We start from the raw sequence: 17,425 nt of genomic DNA on the forward strand, positions 1-17,425 counted from the left end.
TTTTTTTTTTTTTTTGCCATATTTATATACTTGCTGAACAATCTTAAAGAAAATTACAGATGTCAAGGTGTCATGGCATCTCACACCTTCATCTGTGTGCATCTCAATAAAAGGTGTTCCTGGAGTTCCCGAGGTGGTGCAGTGGAAACGCATTTGACTAGGAACCATGAGGTTGCGGGTTCCATCCCTGGCCTTGCTCAGTGGGTTAAGGATCCGGCGTTGCTGTGGCTGTGGTGTAGGCTGGCAGGTGCAGCTCTGATTCAACCCCCTAGCCTGGGAACCTCTATAAACTGTGGGTGTGGCCCTAAAAAAGCCCCCCCCCGAAAGTGTTCTTTTACAAAACCATAATGCCATTATTGTACCCCAACAAAATTAACAAAAATTCACTAATCATTACATAATAAATGTTCAAAATCCCCACAACTTGGGATTCTTAAGTCCAACCTATTTATCAAGGAAGGCCCTGGCAATACTGCCCTGATGGCTCTGGGCCAGGAAAGCTATTCCATGAGGCCACCGTCTCATTAGAGAAAGAAGATAAAGAGAAGGTAAATGGAATCAAAATAGGAACGAAGCCATACATTCAAAGGGGGCGCAGAAGAATTTTTCTTGGGTTGCTAAGACGTGGGCTACCTCCCTAGAAGGTTCTGGGAGCTCAGCTGAATAGTGGGTGACTTGTGCTTGATTTTTCACCAGAAGCCTGGTTCCTGTCATCGTGGTTCAATCCCACCGCCCTGGCCCACCAGCGTGGCCATGCAGGGGCCTGTCTCTGTTTTGTTCATGCTGTTCCTTCGATCTGGAATGCCCTTCTCTCCTTTCACTTTGGTCAAGACACAGCTGAGGCATCTTTCCACCAGAAAGCCTTCCAGGAGCCTTCAGGCTGGCCCTCGGCTCCTCCTCTTTGGTATCGAAGGTTCCTTATACCCACTGCAACCACAGCTGTGGGTTCTCAACCCTGACCTCACCCGGGGCACCTTGTTACACATACAAATCCTGCATGGCCGGATCGCGTGGCCTGAGCTTGGGAAGCTGCATTTGTATTTGTCTTCCTGTGTTTTCTGGATGCCAGGCCAGGGTTGGGGTCTTTTCTAATCTCTATCCTGTGGGCCTGAGCACAAGGCTTAGGTCATGAAGACTGCCTGTTTCTGTGTCCAAACTGCCCTCTAGCCTGGTAGGAAGAGCTGCAGAAGTGCAAGACACAGGCCCTTTCATTCACACCATTTCCATCCGCCCCCAGCCCCTGCTTTGTACCTCACATGCTGTGAAGGGGATCCGAGAGCAAAGCCCAGTGCATCCTGCCTCACACAGCAGACAGTGGAGTCAGGGAGACAGAGATGAAGCAACTTACCTGCAAACATCTCACTGCAAAGTGCAATGTGAACCTGATAAAGGAAAAACAGTGTTCTGAGAACATCTAACAGGACTCCGGCATTAGCCGGGAGGCCGGGGAAGGCTGAGCTGAGCCCCAAATGAGGGGTGGTGGAGGAAGGGGAGGGGAGGGAAGGTGGGGAGCAGTCCCTGGGTTTTCCCAGTGTGCCTTTGGAAGCCGACTGATGGACTCGGGGTACAAACCCCTGCAGAAACTAAGAGGGTCTCCAGATGGAGCTGCTTCTCACACCCACCCCATGAGCTCGCCTTCATTTCTGCTTTTCTGCTATGTCCTCTTGCCATGAGCCTCTGGGAGACGATGTAAGCAGACCTATTTCTCCAGGCTGAGGGCTGCCTGCTAGCATCAACAGTGCCTTTGTCAGTTCCCAAAAGGTGCACCTCCCTGTGAACTGATGTCATCTCACGCTGGACACTCGGCATGGCTAGTGGAGGGCAGGCAGCCTCCAACCTCCCCGCTCATTCGTGGAGCATGCTTGTGCAGTGAACGACTTGGGCAACCGTCTGTGGTGGCCTCACTGTAGTCTTGAGCAGAGTGTTCTGGCTTCTCAGCTTCCCTCGTAGCTACAAGATTCCTTTATTCCAGGGGGAGATAATTATATCTCAGAAGATGGCCATGGCTCTGGACATTTAGACAAAAATTTGTATGTATTTTCTGGAGGACTGGGGTGTTTTTATTTTCTAAACTGAAAAGAGGATTCTTTTAAATATGATCCAAGAACATTCTTCATATGGTAATTCACACAGTCTGGCTGATAAGCCCCAGACTTGGCATGAGGTTCAAAGCAGAAATTGTGTTCAGATGAGACACACAGATGCTTTCTGAACTGATTTGCTTTTAGCTGCTGACACTGGGATGATTTTGGCCTTTGAGTGGCAGTGGACCTCAAAAACCTGGTAAAGTAAGATATTTTTTTAAAAAGTCCAAACTACCCAGAATGAATGGAAGAATCCTTGTTATGTTTGGGAGCTGGAAAAAGCAGCATGTTCTGGTGGACGATAACTCTCATCATACGCTGGCCAAGCTGAAGCGGCCCTGGAGAGGCACCTCAGCCAGATCTGTCCTTTTACCAACAGGGAGCCTGAGGCTTGGAGAGAGAATGGCTTAGGTCACATGGCGAGTGGCAGAGCCAGGCTGACCCCTGACAGGTGCTTCCTTCTGCACCTGAACCTTGCTGATGGCCAGCAGTTCCCAGTGTAAGGACAGGACTGGCTATGTGGGTGACCGTGTGTATGCGAAGGGGAGAGGGGGACACGTGGGCTGGAAGACAGGGTGTCTCACCAAGTCCGCTGTGGCCCATCCTCTTTCTGACATTGGAAGCTGCTTTTCCTACTGAGGAGGAGTTAGGGATAGGTGTCAGCTATGGGAGAGGACGCCAGGGGTAGTGTGGGAACGGGGAAGGAAAAGAGGAAAATGGACGTTCGTCTCACAGATGCCAAAGGATACACAAGTGGACCACGTGCCACGTCACTGTTCACAAATGACGGTGACATTGATTTGTGATTTGGTGGGGGAGGGTTGGGAGTCAAGGCGACATCCTACCTTGGGTCCCGCATCTTTCACTGTCTAACGTGGGTGAAAACACTTTCAGCTGTGAAGATAAGATGAGCTAATGGGTGCCTGGCAGCTAGAGGGTGCTCAGGAAGTGGTAGCATCTCTCAATAGAGATCCCGCTAAGGTAGGGGGGTTTCTGCTTCAGTTCCCCTAACAATACCCTCAGGTGGGGGGTATGCCTCTCCCCACCTCACAGATGAGGAAACAGAGAGGGTAAGTTCTGCCCAGGTCATATGGCTCAACAGCACTGAAACTGGGCCCCCCCTGCTTCTGCGCCATTTCCACCAGGCCGAGCTAGCTCCGCTCAGACCCAGTGTAACTTCCGTGGGCTTCAGCTGGCACTTCCTCTCCTGGCCTCTGGGCCCTGCCATCCCTCCCCAGCGGACACGTGAGCACACACGGTCACTGAATTCGAGTGCATCTGAGGTGTGGTGCCTTGTGCATAAGCTCTGATTTGGGAGACAAGTGTGCTGGCAGCTCAAGCATTTGAGAACGTCAGAAATGAGAGTCCCTTTCCCAAAGATGCAGGATCAGTGGGCATTGTGGGACATACCTGGGTTGGTTTCCTTTTTCCATCTTGTTTCCCACATGCCCAAGCGCCAGGAGCACGCCAGGACCTGTTCTGAGTCCAGCTTCGGAGGTCAGCACACACGTCTCCAGTGGAGGCTGCTCCTCTCAGGCCTAAGGGGCTCGGGGACCCCCTTTCCTTTGCTTGTCTTCTGCTTCCTCTGCTTCTGATGAGGCAGCGGCAACAACCTAGAACGAAGACCGTCACCATTTCTGTTGTGAGACTGGCCTACAGACTAGGCAACTATGAGTTTTTCATCAATAATCATTTCTCTAGCAAATTACAAGATCTATTAAAAAAATAAAATGTAACATTTCCATCTCCTGTGAAGGGTTTAGGTGAATACGGTTAAGGAAAATTCTGAAAGTCAAACCATCTAACTGTGGGGCACGGAGTTTCCATCGTGGCTCAAGTGGTTAACGAATCCGACTAGGAACCATGAGGTTGCAGGTTCGATCCCTGGCCTTGCTCAGTGGGTTAAGGATCCGACGTTGCCGTGAGCTGTGATGTAGGTCGCAGACACAGCTCGGATCTGGCGTTGCTATGGCTCTGGTGTAGGCCGGCGGCTATAGCTCGGATTCGACCCCTAGACTGGGAACCTCCATATGTCGCAAGTGTGGCCCTGGAAAATACAAAAACAAAAAACAAACAAACAAACAAACCCAAAAAACAACAAAACTGTGGGCCACATGCAGGAGTCCTGACCAGGCTAGGAGTGAGGAGACCTACATTTTGGTTCTGATTCCCTCTGGCTGCCTGAGAATCTTGAGAAAGTTTCTTAACCTCTCTGGGCCTACATGCTTTGCTAAGGACTCTTTCAGGCAAATAGTTTATGGTTATAAACAGGGAGAGAATCCTCTCAATAAGGCAGTTTCTTTGTGGTGCTGAGTTTCACACATTCACTATGGCCAAGGATATTGATGAGTTTAGAATTTTCTCTTGGTTGGAGAAGGGAACTTCAGTGCTTTACAATTCTGGCCCTAAGTCTGTGGGTTTGGTAGGCCCATCAAGCTGTGCAGTCATATGCATTTTATATTGTAAAAGCAGTTCCCATTTGTTTAAAATAAAATACTTGAGGTGAAATGGTGTTTCCACTGAAACGTGGTCTCAGAACTACAGAGTCAGACCATGTGGTTCAAACTCCTCAGCTTGCAGGTGTGAAGGCCCAGAGTCAGGAAGGAGGTACCCCAGGACTCCTGGCCAGTTTGGGCTGGAACTAGAACCCAGCTGCCGTCATGCCCAGTCTAGTGTCCGTGTCCTCTCTCTATGCACAAAACTGAACAAAAGCCAATGGAAGAGTAAAGAATTATATCTTAAGAACAACTTTATGCATGTAAATATAGGCCCAGAGATTTTTATTTATATTTTCAGTTTAATACGCATCAGAACCCTGCCGTCTTCAAACACCACTGTGGACATTTGATTTGCATTTCCTGAAGCCACCCCGGTGAGCAACTCTGAAATAAATTAAAAAGAGTGGTCAAGCCTGAATGCACACCGAGGTTTCCATGTGCTCAGCTCAGCAGATTCAGGTATGACCCCTACAGAGCTTGGACTCTGAACTGGCACTAACATTCTCTACGCTCAATGACCATTTCACACAATGAATTCATCTGTGTAATTGTGCTTAGCTGTCCCAAGATTAACTCCATGTTTGCATGAAGATCAAAATGCTTACTTTTAAAAGTTTGGTTTTCTTCCATTTCTGTCTTATCTGGGGAGGTGTTCATGCCTGGAATTTCTTGGGCTTTTCTTTTTTAAATCTCTTCTAGGGATCGGGAATGTGAGGGCAAGAGTGTGTGTGTTGGCGGGGCTGCATTTCCTTTGGTTGTTCTTTTTTTGAAACAACAACTGGCAACCATTCTTCACTGTTTGGATGTCCTCTTGTCAAAGGCAACCCAGGAACTGGAATCTTAAAGTAGGTCACGGTGTTCTGGATTGCCTCCTCCAGATCCTACGTCAGTTAGGATTCTAGAATTCTGCATTATTAAAATGTTCCTCTTTGGGTTGTAACTCCCGTGAAGAGAACACATGGCAAGCGTGCATCTTGGAACACTTACGCATGTGCACGTGCTCCTGTGGTGCTTAGACCTTCGGGTATTGTTTGCTGCCACTTGGTAGTGAAATATCTGTTCTGAGTTTTTTTCCAAAGACTGTGGCATCCGAGTGGGGAGGAGGCCGGCACTGGGAGCTGCTGGAAGGTGGGGGTGGGGGGGTAGGGGTGAACCTGATTCAAGTCAAAAGCATTTTCGTGTGCTCATCTTACCTCGCTTGCACCCTAGCCGCAAGTTCTGGGAGGCACGTGGCTCTCTGGCTCGCCATGGGGCTCGCCAGGGAAAAGGGAGACGTTTGAATGGGGTAGGGTGTTTCCACTTAATCATTACCCCTGCTGACATCACTGAAATCCGGGTAATGCGGATCGGCCACATGGGCACCACGATGAGTGGAAAGGAGGCCGGATCCTGAGCAAGTGATGATGAGGCAGAGGATGGACAGAATCCAAAACCGAGAGGGGGCAGTGGGCTGGCTTGTATTTCATTTACTATTGGTTAAAGGGTCCAAGCTGGCCTGGCTCTTTCAAAATAACGTCAGGAGAGGAGTGGTTGTGTTTTCTAGCACCCCACTGGGTGCCCAGGACACGAGGGAGCCTTGAGAACAAACAGAGTCTTCTTTGAAATAGGAAGCCGACTATTGACTTATGCAAGTAACGCTCTAAAAGGGCTTTCTAAGTTGAGCTGCAGCTCCTGAGCTTTGGACTGACCCCTAGATTTGTCTCAAAATGTTCCTTCCTCCTCCGGAAGGAACATCCTGAGGCTCTCAGGTCGAGCAGTGGCTCAAACAACAATTTAAATCAAGTAGGGCCTCCACCGTCTCCAAGTCGAATCCGCCCAGGCAAACACCCTCAAGACAGCTTCCCGACAAAGATGACTATCACCTGAATGGGCATCACCACTGGGTTTCCAAATGCATTTGGTGAAGTTTAAAAAAAAAAAAAAAGTTTTGAAAATGAAATTCACCTTTAAATCCCATGATTTTTCATCTTAATCACTTCTTTACATACCCTCGACTCTCTCTCTCCCTTCCTTCATCACGCTCCTTTGGCGAAACCACAACCCTGCTTAGATCTGGCTCCCTGCTCCCTTAGCATCTGACCCCGTGTAGCTGAACAAGGCTCCAGAAAAACCCACACCAGGCTGGTGGCTCCCACTTTAGATTCACCTCACACCTGGAGGGCTCCAGGCCATCATCCTCTGCATCCCGGGCAGCACATATTGGCACATGCCACTCAATCTGTATTTGCTGAATGAGTGGATTACATAAATACATTTTATTTAGGGTCACATCGATGCTCTTGATGCCAGAGTTGTGCTTGTCCAAGTTTAAAAGCAAATTTTATTTTGTAAAGTTTTTTTTTTTTTTTTTTTTTTAAGTGAGAGGTTCCTGCTGTGGCGAAATGGGATTGCAGTGTCGCTGCAGTGCCAGGATGTAGGTTCAATCCCCAGTCTGGCACTGTGGGTTAAAGGATCCAGCACTGCCCCAGCAGCACCTTAGGTTGCAACTGTGGCTCAGATCCGAGCCCTGGTCTTGGAACTCCATATGCCATGGGGAGGCCAAAAAAGGGGAAAAAAAAAAGGTGAGCACTGGCCTCGAGTCCAGAAGACTTGTGCTCCTGCTGCTTACTAGCTGGGCGACTCTATGCGTGCCTCACTTCCTCCCTGTAGTCGGTCTCCTCTGTGAAGGAGGCAGCTGGACCAGGACACCAACAGATGGAGAGTCTCTCTAGATGTTGGTTGAATGAGTGAGAGGAGGTCCCTACCTTCTGCCGAAGTTCACAGATCCGTGATTCCTCCTTGAGCCAAGCAAGCCCACGGCGGGGGGGTCAATCAGGAGAGCAAGACGTGAGGTCACTGACATTTCAAGGAACCCAGAAGAAACACTTGCAGGTGGACGCTTCTTTTCTTTATTGATCCACGATTTTAGTTTCTGGTCCTAGAAAGGGATTCCAAAGTAAGCAAACCTCTCGTGCTAAAAGCAAACAGTGACTTAGGTTTTGAGCAAACTTTAGATGGAGGGCAGTGGGGAGATGACACTGGACTGGGATTCGGGGACCTGGATTCTAACCCAGCTCTGTCACTGACCCTCTGTCTCACCCTTCTCTCAGGCCTTGGTGTCCTCATCTGTATAATGAGCGAATTTAAGTGTCCTAAGCTTTTATCTGGCCTCCGCCATTTCCCAGCCCTGGTGGCATCTTTTCTCCCTTTTAAACTTGTCTGGCCTGTTTCAGGTCAGAACTGGCACCGCATCAGCAAGTTTATGGTTTTACAAGCCTCCAAACATACTTTGCAAATAAACGATGAAGGTGTTGGAGTCCTGCATGGAAACACCGAGGGCTTGAACAAGGGTGGGACTTTGGAATTGCAAGAGGAATGGAAAGGCAGTGGTGGTGGAAACACCTGTCCTTGACCTTAAAATCAGCTGGACAAGTAGCCACAGAGTGAGGGAGACCCACTGGGGCTAGGAATACTGTCCAGCACCCTCCCCCAGGATGTGGTCTAGTGGGCAGTTTGAGGGCTGCCTGGGCAAATCATTACAAACAAATCAAAATCTCCAGAGAGAAGATCAGTTCAATGATCTTTCAATTTTTCGGATTCCTTTAAGGCGTCTGTTGTTGGGCTAGGACATTTTAATAACTCTTAAACCTTTGCTAACCTGTCCCTTTCTCCCTGATAACACTTTCCCCTCTGCCCTTACTCTTTATCAAACAGAGAGAAATAAGGGCTCAAGCTCAGAATCTTTACTGGTCTAGAATGTGATAATATTGTTTTACTCTATTGCATTTGGTTTTTTGCTCTATTGCATTTATTTTTGCAGTTACTTTCCATGAATGGAAAGTGATATTATTTTTCCATGTAGAGAGTTAAAATTTTATTCTAAAATACATGTATTTAAGTTAAAAAACTGAGTGGAGAAGTTCCCTGGTGTCCCAATGATTAAGGATTTGGCATTGTCGCTGCTGTGGCTTGGGATTGACCCCTGGCCTTGGGAATTTCTGCATGCTGCAGACGTGGCCAAAAAACAAAAACAAACAAACACAAAACCCGAGTGGGTTTCAATAAAATTCTTAAGTAAAAGTGTGTGTGTTCTACACAGATACAGCACAGGGCAGGTTCTCCGGGGGGTTTGGTCGGTGGCACTCCCCAGCCCAAACTGGCACCATTCAGACAGGTGAGGTTCCTCTGACATAACAATAGTGCTTATAATACCATTTAGATTTACTGGTTAAATCAGCTTTTGGTCTTTTTTTTTTCTTTTCAAATAAGTGTTTACCTTTTCCTGATAACTACTGTATAAAGCATGGAACTATGCAAAAACATGTAGAATAAAAGAAGATTTTTTTAAAAACACATGGAACAGAATGAAAAATCACTGGTATCTCTGCTTCGAAATAACCACTCGATATGTTGGAAAGGTTTTCTTCCTCAGTGCCCAAACATAGCTGTTATTATAATGTATATATTATATTTTTGTGCCCATTTTATTTCCTTAACATTATAACCTAAGTGTGTCTGCACACCATTCAAAACTCTTCATATACATTTTACTTACTTATTTATTTATTTATTTATTTATTTTTGCTTTTTAGGGCTGCACCTGTGGCACATGGAGGTTCCCAGGCTAGGGGTCTAATCGGAGCTACAGCTGCTGGCCTCCACCACAGCCGCAGCAACGTCAGATCCGAGCTGAGTCCTCGACCTACACTACAGCTCACGGCAACGCCGGATCCTTAACCCACTGAGTGAGGCCAGGGATCGAAACTGCAACTTCATGGTTCCTAGTCTGCACTGTGATGGGAACTCCTCTTCATACACATTTTAAATGGCCATAAGGTCTTTAACACAGAGAAGCCCCATAGCGGATTTAACCACTCCCCAACTATTGGACATCTGGGTGATTTCCAGTTTTGTCCATTAAAATGTGGTGATGGATAGCTTTATGCATTTCGTTTTGCTTACATTTGGGATGGTTTCCTTACAGTAATTCCAGAAGCAAGCATTCCTAGGTGGGAAGATTTTTAAGGCTTTTGGGATACAGATTGCTAATTTTTTCCAAAGGCGTGGGACCTGAAGGTACTCAGACCTGACCCCACACGATGGGACACACTGGGGCTTGTGTATATAAGGTGGGCTTTTTATTGGAAAGAGTTCAGACTTGGCCATTGTGGGCCAGTTACCCAATTTCACTATCTCCTGCTGGTGCAGGTCTGACCAATCCTTCCCCAACAGCAAGTGCTCCTATTTCCACGTAATGAACTCCACCTTAAGTGATTCCCTCTCTGTGTAGAGATCAACAACCGTTTTCTGGAAAATTACTTGTTGCAACAGCCTAACTGTTTTTCTTCGGCTCAGCTATGAGAGGTTTGATTAAACATCCTGACTTTAGGGAAGACGTGTAACAGGCTCCCCCTCTTCCTGGGTACCCGCCAAGTGCCTGCCGGGACCTGCAGGTTTAGCATCTCACTAAATCCCAGCAAACAGATTTCCCCAAAGTCCACTACATAGAACTCTGGCTCTGCAGGAAGCAACTTTGCATTCTTTGCAAAGAGGACTCTGTTGCTTGGAAAAGGCTGTGTTCATCAAAGTTAAATGGAGTCTCTTAACAGGTTTCTCAGAGCTTGCTTAGTCTAATGTTATTCTAGAATCCCTAAGATGGGGGTGTGATATTCAAGATTTGCCAAGCTCACTCAACAAGGAAACCCATCCTCATGCATCTCCTGGGATTGATGTTCCAAAGAACACACTTTGAGAATTGCAGCTCTCAACAACCTTGCAAGACGATGTCTATCCCGAGTTCCCATGGTGGCGCAGTGGTTAACGAATCTGACTAGGAACCATGAGGTTGTGGGTTCGATCCCTGGCCTCGCTCAGTGGGTTAAGGATCCGGCGTTGCCGTGAGCTGTGGTGTAGGTTGCAGACGCAGCTCGGATCTGGCGTTGCTGTGGCTCTGGTGTAGGCCGGTGGCTACAGCTCCGATTGGACCCCTAGCCTGGGAACCTCCATATGCCATGGGAGCGGCCCTAGAAAAGGCAAAAAAAAAAAAAAAAGAAAAAAAAAGAAAAAAGATGTCTATCCTTATCATTACAAATGAGAAAGCTGGTGCTTAGATAAGTGGTTAGATAAGTGCTTAGATTCGTGGATTTAGGATTTGAACCCAGAGTCACCTGACCTTAAGCCTATGTTCTGTTCCATTATCCCCTGTGGAGCCTGGGATGGGGATCAGAGCCCAGAGTGCCTCTTAACCAAGTGTTGGGCACATGAAACTGAAGGGTGAGCGTTTCATCAAGATCAGGGTCTGGAGAGACTGCCATACTGAGTGCACTGATCATGGAGACTGGCCAGTGGAAACCGATGCCGCCCTAATAAACCATGGAAATGAGGAAACCTTCTGGTTAGAAGTGTGAGGTGGAGAGTGAGAAAGGAACGCTATTCTACTTGAGGGCTGCCCAGAAGACCCCCCCGTTATCACCCAGCAGCTCTTGACTGTGTAGCTGCTTCATGCCTCTCATTACAAGCCTTTCCCTTGTCTCCTGTCTCCACCACAGCCTCGGCTTGGACCATTTCCTGCAGGGGCTCAGCTCTGACAGCTGCATGCCTACTGCAGGTGCACTCTTCTGGCTTCAGAGGTGTGGAAGAAAAGGACCCTGATAACACAACAGTGTCACATGCAAAGCACTGCCAGTGCATGCAGTCAACAGAGAGTCACAAGCCAGGCACTGTTCTAGGCTTCAGGTATGAGTGAACTATCCGGACACAAATCCCCTTCCTGATGGTATAGTCATTCAAGTGTAGAAAAGGGACAATGAGACAATAAGCCAGAGAAATAATAAAAATGTGAGACAGTGATAAACAATAAGGGGAAGGGGGGGGGGATATGTACTAGGTGGAATGTTGGGGACTCACTGTTTGAATAGGGATGGACAGAGAAGCCTTACTTTTTAATCCCCACAGCAAAACTTTGAGCTGGGATGGGATCCCACATTTGTTGCACATCTGGTAGATGCCAAGCACTGCACATTTACATATTATATATGTATTTCCTTTTCAATTTACAGATGAGTAAAATGAGGCTCAGAGAAGCTAAGCACTTTTTCCTTGATCACACAGTAAGAGTATGGAAGAGCCGCAGTTGGCAGTAGGTTCTGATACTGGAAAGCCCAGGTTCTCTCTGCAGCCCCACACACTCCTCCTGAAACAGCTGGGCCAGGCATCATTCACTTCCTTTAGAGAAAAGGAAACAGAGGCCCAGAGAGCCTCAGGGACCTGCAGAGCTGGGACTGGAATTAATGTCACCTAATGCCTATTCCAGTTTCCTCACCACTTCAAAAGACTGCCCAGGGTAATGTATACTGACACTGTCCTTTGTACTTTACTGGGCACAGAAAGAAATAAAAGACTCAGGGGCTTGTTGAGAACTCTCATGCACATTAAATGACAGAAGCTGAGTTAATGAGAAGGGATAGTGGCTAAATAACTCAGTTACTGCTTTGTTTATTTACTGCTTACCCCCCCCCAGTTTTATGAGATCTAATTGATAGATACAGCCCTGTGCATGTTTTGGGTTTTTTTTTGCCTTTTCTAGGGCCGCTCCCGAGGCATATGGAGGTTCCCAGGCTAGGGGTCTAATCGGAGCTGTAGCCACCAGCCTACACCACAGCCACAGCAATGCGGGATCTGAGCCACGTCTGCGACCTACACCACAGCTCACAGCAACGCCAAATCCCCGACCCACTGAGCAAGGCCAGGGATTGAACCCACAACCTCATGGTTCCTAGTCGGATTCGTTAACCACGGCGCCATGATGGGAACTCCAACCCTGTGCATGTTTAAGGTGTGAAACAATGATTTGCCTTACATACCCTGAGAAACGATTTCAGTTGAATAAGTTTGGTGAGTATTATCCTCTCGTATGGATACAACATTGAAGAAACAGAAACAAACATTTTTACCTTGTGATGAGAACTATTAGGATTTACTTCCTTAACTTTCATTTACAACATACAACAGTGTCCATTATTTTTATCATGTTGTATCTTATATTCCTAGTACTTATTTATAATTGGAAGTTTGTTCCTTTTGACAGCCTTTGGCCAAGTCTCCCTCTCCCTCCACCTCTGCTTTGGTAACCACCCATCTGATCTTCTTTTCCATAGTTTTCTTTTTCTTTTTCTTTTTTCTTTTTTTGGTCTTTTTGTCTTTTTGCTATTTCTTGGCCGCTCCTCGCACATGGAGGTTCCAGGCTAGGGTCTAATCGAGCTGTGGCCGCCAGCCTACGCCAGAGCCACAGCAACGCAGGATCCGAGCCGCATCTGCAACCTACACCACAGCTCACGGCAATGCCGGATCGTTAACCCACTGAGCAAGGGCAGGGACCGAACCCGCAACCTCATGGTTCCTAGTCGGATTCGTTAACCACTGCGCCACGACGGGAACTCCTCTTTTTCTTTTTTAAAAATAGGGCTACACTCACAGCATACGGAAGTTCCCAGGCTAGGGGTCTAATTGGAGCTGCAGCTGCCAGCCCACGCCACAGCCATAGCAATGCCAGATCCGAGCTGCATCTGCGACCTACAACCACAGCTCGCAGCAACGCTGGATCCCTGACCTACTGAGCAAGGTCAGGGATTGAACCTCCATCCTCATGGATACTAGTTGGGTTTGTTACTGCTGACCCACGACGGGAACTCCTTTTCTACGAATTTGTTGAAGTATAATTGACCTACAACACTGTGTTAGTTCTTGATATATAAGACAGTGACTCAATATTTCCATACATTTCAAAATGATCCCCAGGATAAGTCTAGTTGTCATCTGTCACCATACAAAGATATCACATAATTATTGACCATATTCTCCATGCTACATTTCCTACCTGTGATTCATTTATTTTGTAATTGAAAGTTTGTACCTCTTAATCTCCTTCACCTTCTTCTCTCCTCCCCCACGTCCTCTCCTCTGGCAACTATCTGTTTCTTCTTTGTATCTATGACTCTGTTTCTGTTTGGTTAAATCTGTTCATTTGTTTTGTTTTTTAGATTCCACACATAAGTGAAATAATACAGTATTTGTCTTTCTCTGTCCAACTTATTTTACTGAGCATAATACTCTCTAGGACCATCTAAGTTGTCACAAATGGCAAGATTTCATTCTTTTTTATGGCTGAGTAATATTCCTCTGTGTGTGTGTGTGTGTGTGTATCTTTATTCATTTGTTTATCCATGGGCATTTAAGTGCTTCCATGTCTTGGCTATTGTTAATAATGCTGCAATGAATATAGGGGTGTATATACGTTTGAAACTACTGTTTTCATTTTCTTCAAATCCATACCCAGGAATGGAACTGCTGGATAGTATGGCAGCTCTTTTAATTTTTTGAGGACTCTCCATACAGTTTTAGTGGCTGTGCAGTTTACACTCCCACCAACAGTGAATGACGATTCTCTTTTCTCCACATCTTTGCTAACTCTTGTTACTTGTCTTTTTGATGAAAACCACTCTTACAGATGTGAGATTGTGTATCACTGTGGTTTTGATATGCGTTTCTCTGATGATTAGTTATGTTGAACATCTTTTTATGCGATTACAGGCCTTGTATATCTTGTTTGGAAAAATGTCTAGTCGGATCCTCTGCCCATCTTTAAATTGTGTTTTTTGTTTTCATGCTGTTGAATTGTATGAGCTCTTTGTACATTTTGGATATTAATCCCTTGTCAGATATATCATTTGCAAATATCCCCTCTCATTCAGGAGGTGGCCTTTTCATTTTGTTGACAGCTTCCTTTGCTGTGTAAAAGCTTTTTAGTTTGATATAGTCCCATTTGTTTATTTTTGCTTTTGTCTTCCTTTCCTGAGGAGACATATAAAAAAAAATACTGCCTATGTTTTCTTCTAGAATTTTTTTTTTTTTGTCTTTTGTCTTTTGTTGTTGTTGTTGTTGTTGCTATTTCTTGGCTGCTCCGTGCATATGGGTTCCAGCTAGGGTCAGATCGGAGCTGTAGCCACAGCTACGCAGAGCCACAGCAACGGGATCTGAGCCACGTCTGCACCTACACCACAGCTCACGGCAACGCGATCGTTACCACTGAGCAAGGCAGGACCGAACCACAACTCATGGTTCTAGTCGATTCGTTAACCACTGTGCCACGACGGGAACTCCTTCTTCTAGAATTTTATGGTATCAGGTCTTATATTTAAGTCATTCATCAATTTTGAGTTTATCTTTGTGTATGGTGCGAGAAGGTAGCCCAGTTTAATTTTTTTGCTCATCCAGTTTTCCCAACACCATTTATTTAAGAGGCTGTCTTTTCCCCATTGTATATTCTTGCCTCTTTTGTCATAGATTAATTACCCATATAAATGTGAGTTCATTTCTGGGCTCTCTATTTGGTTCCATTGATCTATGTGTTTGTTTTTGTGCTAGTACTGCACTGTTTTAATTACTGTAGCTTTGTAGCATAGTTTGAAACAGGGTGCATGAAACCGTTTTTGTACTTCTAAGATTAATTTGGCTATTTAGGGTCCTTTTGTGGTCCCATACAAATTGCAGAATTATTTGTTCCAGTTCTGTGAAAAATGGCATTGGCATTTTGATAGGGATTGCACTGAATCTGTAGATTGCCTTGGACAGCATTGCCATTTTAACAATATTCTTTCCATCCATGAGCATGGTATATCTTTCCACCTGTGTCATCTTCAGTTTCTTTCATCAGTGTCCTATAGTTTTCCAAGTATTTTTTTCTTTTCTTTTTAGGGCCACACCTGCAGCCTGTGGAAGTTCCCAGACTAGGGGCTAAATCAGAGCTGCAGCTGCTGGCCCACACCACAGCCACAGCAATGCCAGATCTGAGCTGTGTCTGGGACCTACACTACTGCTCATGGCAACACTGGATCCTTAACTCACTGAGCGGGGCCAGGGATAAAACCTGAGTCCTCATGGATACTAGTCAGGTTCATTACCACTGAGCCATGAATGGAACTCCACAAGTATGTTTTAATTATTTATTAATCACCTATCATGTGTCAGACATTGTGCTAGGTACTGGGGATACAAAGGTGAATAAAATACTCATGTGTCTCATTGGAAAGGGTGGTGTTCTTGCATGTCTAAGTGTATGCATGCAGGGAGAGGTGGGGGATAGACCTGCAGGGATAGAGCTGTCCTGTGCACAGGTGCCGCATGGATCCTGAGGGGTAGGGCGTAGGACTGGTTAAGAAAGGCTTCCTGAAGATATGGCTCCTGAGCTGTCAGGGAGGCTGAGAAATACTGCCCACCCCCCAACCCCACCAAGACCCACACACACTGCAGTGTTTGCCTGGGAAACAGAACAGCAATCAGTTCTTGGCAGAACCATATAAACTGCACAAAAACCAGCTCATGATTTATTATAAAAATTCAGATAAAATTAATAATCTAGGAGTTCCTGTCGTGGTGCAGTGGTTAACAAATCCAACTAGGAACTATGAGGTTGCAGGTTCGATCCCTGGCCTTGTTCAGTGGGTTAAGGATCCAGCGTTGCCATGAGCTGTGGTGTAGGTTGTAGACACGGCTTGGATCCCATGTTGCTGTGGCTGTGGTTAGGCTGGCAGCAACAGCTCCGATTAGACCCCTAGCCTGGGAACCTCCATACGCCTTGGAAACTGCCCTAGAAAAGGCAAAAAGACAAAAAAAAAAAAAAAAAAAAAAAAATCTAACTTCCACAAAGATCTTCTAGGTTTGCTTTCTAGATTTTTATAAATACACCAAGAGCACCTTATGATTACACCCAGATGCCTTCTGGGATGTGGTTTAGTCTTGATAATTGTCATGCCATATCAGTGAATGTAACGTGATGTAAACTTTTAGGAAAAATAAAAAATTTCAAAAGGGTCCCCAGGGAGTTCCTGTTGTGACTCAGCGGGCTAAAAACCCAACTAGTATCTGTGAGGATGCAGGTTCGATCCCCGGCCTCACTCAGTGGGTTAAGGATCCAGCATTGCTGCAAGCTGTGGCCTAGGTCGCAGATGTGGCTCAGATCTGGCCTTTTTTCCTATGTCAAAGTTTTCATTGTCTCCTCAGTGCCAACAGACTAAAATGAAAATTTCCCCACCACAATATCAGAGCCCCTTCCTTTCAACTGGCCGTGCCTTAGATTTCCCGTGTTCTGCTCTGGAACATTGGTCACTAAAACAAGTTCTGTGTCCCAAGAAAACCTCCAGTCCCCAAATCCCCTTCTCTCCTTCCCCTTCCAAGCCATCCCTAAGCCATCATCTTTGCCAGCTGTGTTTCACTGTCCCACTTCACCCCCATGCTACCCAACATATTCTGCAATGCTGAACTCAAGTCCCACCTCCTTCTAGCTTCTGGAAGCCAGCACTGGGCTCTGGCATTAAACAGCCTGTGTTCTAACTCCAGTTTTGTCCCCAACAGAGTGACCATGGATATGTTAGACTTTTTGAGCCTCAGTTTCCTAATCTGTAAAAAAAAAGTGGGGGGAGAGGGATATTTACTTCACAGTTTTGTTTTTTAAAGATTAAATGAGACAATGTGAGGGAGTTCCCATCATAGCGCAGCGAAAACGAATCCAACTAGGAAGCATGAGGTTGCGGGTTTGATCCCTGGTCTCGCTCAGTAGGTTAAGGATCCGGTGTTGCTGTGACTGTGGTGTAGCCAGCAGCTGTAGCTCCAATTAGACCCCTAAACTGGGAACCTCCATATGCCATGGGTGGGGCCCTAAAAAAGGCAAATAATAATAATAAAAAAAATAAATAAATGAGACAATGTGAGTGAAAGTGCCTAAAATACAGGAAATAGTCAAGAAATATACTGATTATTGATGGCATTTCTCTCCTGGACAAGATGGAATTACCCTTCCTTTTCTAGAGC

At 46.1% G+C, this 17,425-nt stretch overlaps 1 long non-coding RNA gene across 2 annotated transcripts in view; it reads right to left on the reverse strand.

Annotated features, from left to right (window-relative positions):
- Positions 1-17,425, reverse strand: part of LOC102163283 — a 32,397-nt gene continuing 14,972 nt past the window's right edge. Inside the window, exons 3-5 of one of the 2 annotated variants that reach the window (XR_002337221.1) lie at positions 7,327-7,499; positions 3,495-3,697; positions 1-1,382 (exon numbers count right to left, since the gene is read on the reverse strand). This is a non-coding gene — a long non-coding RNA (uncharacterized LOC102163283). Of the gene's footprint in view, positions 3,698-7,326; positions 7,500-17,425 lie in introns of both variants that reach the window. The other variant, XR_002337220.1, reaches the window with a different exon arrangement.

Source organism: Sus scrofa, chromosome 12, assembly GCF_000003025.6.
Source record: "Sus scrofa isolate TJ Tabasco breed Duroc chromosome 12, Sscrofa11.1, whole genome shotgun sequence".
NCBI classification, from domain to species: domain Eukaryota; kingdom Metazoa; phylum Chordata; class Mammalia; order Artiodactyla; family Suidae; genus Sus; species Sus scrofa.